The sequence below is a fragment of the Asparagus officinalis genome, chromosome 5, assembly GCF_001876935.1.
Source record: "Asparagus officinalis chromosome 5, Aspof.V1, whole genome shotgun sequence".
NCBI classification, from domain to species: Eukaryota; Viridiplantae; Streptophyta; class Magnoliopsida; order Asparagales; family Asparagaceae; genus Asparagus; species Asparagus officinalis.
This window is the reverse complement of record NC_033798.1, coordinates 113,849,028-113,852,420: the sequence shown is the minus strand read 5'-3', so window position 1 is coordinate 113,852,420 and position 3,393 is coordinate 113,849,028.

Below are 3,393 nucleotides of genomic sequence, written 5' to 3'. Positions count from 1 at the left end.
CCGAGCCACCCCGAGGTGGCTCGGCCACCGAGCCACCGAGCCACCTCAAGGTGGCTCGGCTGAGGCCGAGCCACCTTGGGGTGGCTCGGCTTTGGCCGAGCCCCCGCGGGCGGTGTTTTCCGACTTTTTCGAGTCGTTTTCCGTTGTCTCGTTTGTCCGTGTTTCGGTTGACCTGAGACTCTGATTTGATGATCTGATTTGGCAGTAATTTGGATTCCTGATTTGGCAGTAAATCCGCTTCTGAGTTCGAGTCCGAAATTGATCTTGATTCGATCGTGATTCGTCCGAGTTTCCCCTTGGTTGGATGGCTCGTTGATTCCTCAACTCATTAGCTTGATTCTGCACGCGGGTGGATTCATTCCGTTGTTCGCGTGCGATTTGTCGATCTCGTCGCCTCGTTGGTTCGTCGGTTTGTGCCGAGCTGTATTAAGGGACCTATAAGCAATTTTATATGCCTACAGATACCCCCTCCAAAGTATTTCAGCCTCGTTCTTTTATAGAAGAGTCTGGAATACTTTGGATATGATTGTCCCAACCTTCAGTCGGCGTAATGGGACTTTGGAATGACTTCCGTTCTTGATTCCTTCAATCTTCCAGGCTATTCGGTGCTTTGTCGAATGTCTGTAAGAGTTCCGGTGCTGCATTTATTGTCTGACCGTTGTCGGAATTTTAAACTTGAAGTCGATTCCTGACTTTCTAATCTTTAGCTGACCATCGATTGTTGGCGTCGAGTCTTTATCTGCAACGCGTTGTCCGGCGTAGTGTTGTTGAGTTATCCTTAAGAATATTTATAAAAAAATATTCTCCAGGAACTTCTCAACTAAAAATAGGGAATAGTTTATACTCATATACCTTATTGGAGTGATTTCTGTGCCCGAATGAGCTGAACCGGCTTGATAATGAGCCAAAAAAGGTAGTAATTCGGCTCAAAAAATTTCCTGATCCTTCCGAATATGTGGGAGAGGCAAGAATAAACCAAGGACTGAACCCTCGGTCGATTTGAAGTTGTTTCGATGCTTGATTCAACTTCAATCTGAATTCTGGTTCAAACCAGGTCTGGTCCGGTTCAACTTGGTCTGGTCCGGTTTAACTTGGTCTTGGTTCACATTATAAAAGAGGGTTTTTTACCCCTTACTAGGGCCGGGCCCCCCTCTTCCGGTTCAAAACCGGTCCGGTCCGGTTCAAGGCCGGTTTGGTTCAAGGCCGGTTCACCCTACAAAAGGGGTCTTTTTTCTTTTCTTTTCCCTCACCTAGGGCCGGCCACCTCTCTCTCCTCTTTTTTGAATTTCTCTTCCCTCGAGCATCCGTTCTCCCTCAAAACTTGATATCCGTCTTAGATCTAGCATTCCTTTGGATCTTTGACTGAGAAATCCCTCGAAACTTCCATTTTTAGAATTTCTCTCAGGCCCCTCGAGCGCGTGGTTCGAGCACTTTTCAAGATCTAATTTTTATTGGATCTTCGAGCTTTCCCTCAGGTATATCTTCCATAATTTTAGCATTTTTTTATGCTTAATTTAATTTATGAACTTGTGGGATTGCATGCGAGGGTTAGGATTATGATTTGGCGCCTCGAGCTTATCTTTCAGGGGGTAGAATTGCAATAAAAAGAGGATTTTTTCTAGATCTGACCTCTTGATTTATTTTGTAGGTCATTATGTCGCGAGTCTCGAGAGGTCGTTCCCCTGCTGCATCGGCTGACGGCGTGCTTCCTTCATATGCTGGTGAGCTACTTTTTGCATATTTGAAATTTTGCAAATTAGCCCTCTTTTTCTGAAAATTTGGAAATTGGTCCTTTTAACCCCACGTTGTTCTCCTTGGTGAGGCAATCGGGAAGAGCCTTGATTCTCCTTGGTGAGGATCGACGCTTTAAAGATAAAAATTTTACAAATTAACCCTCTTTTTTTCTGAAAATTTGCAAATTGGTCCTTTTACCCCACGTTGTTCTCCTTGGTGAGGCAATCGGGAAGAGCCTTGATTCTCCTTGGTGAGGATCGACGCTTTAAAGATAGGTTTTGCTTGGTCAAAACCATATCTCAAAATAAAGGGGGCGTTTTGACACTGCATTGTGTTTTATAAGGCAGGGATATATTGTCGATATGCCCTATCTTATAAATGCACAATGTGGCCAAATCGTCTCACCCTTTATAAGGTAACGACTCTATCTTACCGATTTGTAAGATGAGTTCATTTTTCTTTTATACCTGAAATTAACAAACACTTAATTGCTTGTTTTCAGTGGAGTATCCTTCCGGAGCTTTTTCATCGCATGCGGTGAATGGACGTCGTGACGAATATTATTCGACGTCTGATGATTTTTCGCCGATTCCACCTGCTTCCCAGTTTGTTCCGGGCACGTCGACAGAGGTTGCCCAAGTGGTGAAGGAAGGTGGACATCGAGCCCTTCGTCAGCTGATTACAGATGCGCCCCTCGTGAAGGATGCTAGTTCCGTTCAGTCTCTCAGGAAGACTGATTTCTTGTTTGGCGATTCTGTCAGAGATCCCGATGCAGCATTTATTGACGCCGAGCAGTGGCGTTCTTTGACTGAGCTCAGGCGTCAGGCTGTGAAACGGGAGATGTCGTGGCGTTTGACAGAGGAGCATGAGAGCGTTCACTGCGGCTACATTACTCATCAGGCAGTTCCTGGTTCGAGCAGGAATCACATTGTTGGACTGCGTCCTGGAGTACTGGGGCTAGATGCACCGCCCCGTAACGAGTTCCTTGCCTCTGCTTCCACTTTGAGGAATCGCCTTTTGACAGAGGAGCATGAGAGTGTCCACTGCGGCTATGTTACTCATCAGGCAGTTCCTGGTTCGAGCAGGGATCACATTGTTGGACTGCGTCCTGGAGTACTGGGGCTAGATGCACCGCCCCGTAACGAGTTCCTTGCCTCTGCTTCCACTTTGAGGAATCGCCTCGCTACCTTAGGATGGGAGATGCCTGCATCGCGTCACAGATTCTATGGTTGGGTCCATTCTTTGGACAGGTTTTGGTGGGCTCGTATGACGAAGTACGTCTTGAGCCGTTGGAGCGAGGAGTTGCACGCTTGCGGTCTTTATGCAGCCATTCGTGCCACCATGCATGGTTTACCTGTTAGTGCGAGGCATTTCTTTGCCCTATGCGAGCTTTATAATCCGGATTCGAATACCTTTCTGACTAGGCACGGAGAGTTGGGCTTGGCTCTCCATGAGATGCATAAGATTTCTGGTTTGCCCATGGGTCAAATGTTATACCAGGAGTATTTTCCTTCCAACCATGAACTGAGTCAGCTGAAGGATCGCATGCCCGACCGTTACGAGACCTTATGGGACCTCACTTGTCTCACCTGTCACTATCACATTGGTTTGGCGCAGTCTAAGCCCCTAGCGAAGAGGACCAAATCAAATGTGAGCCTG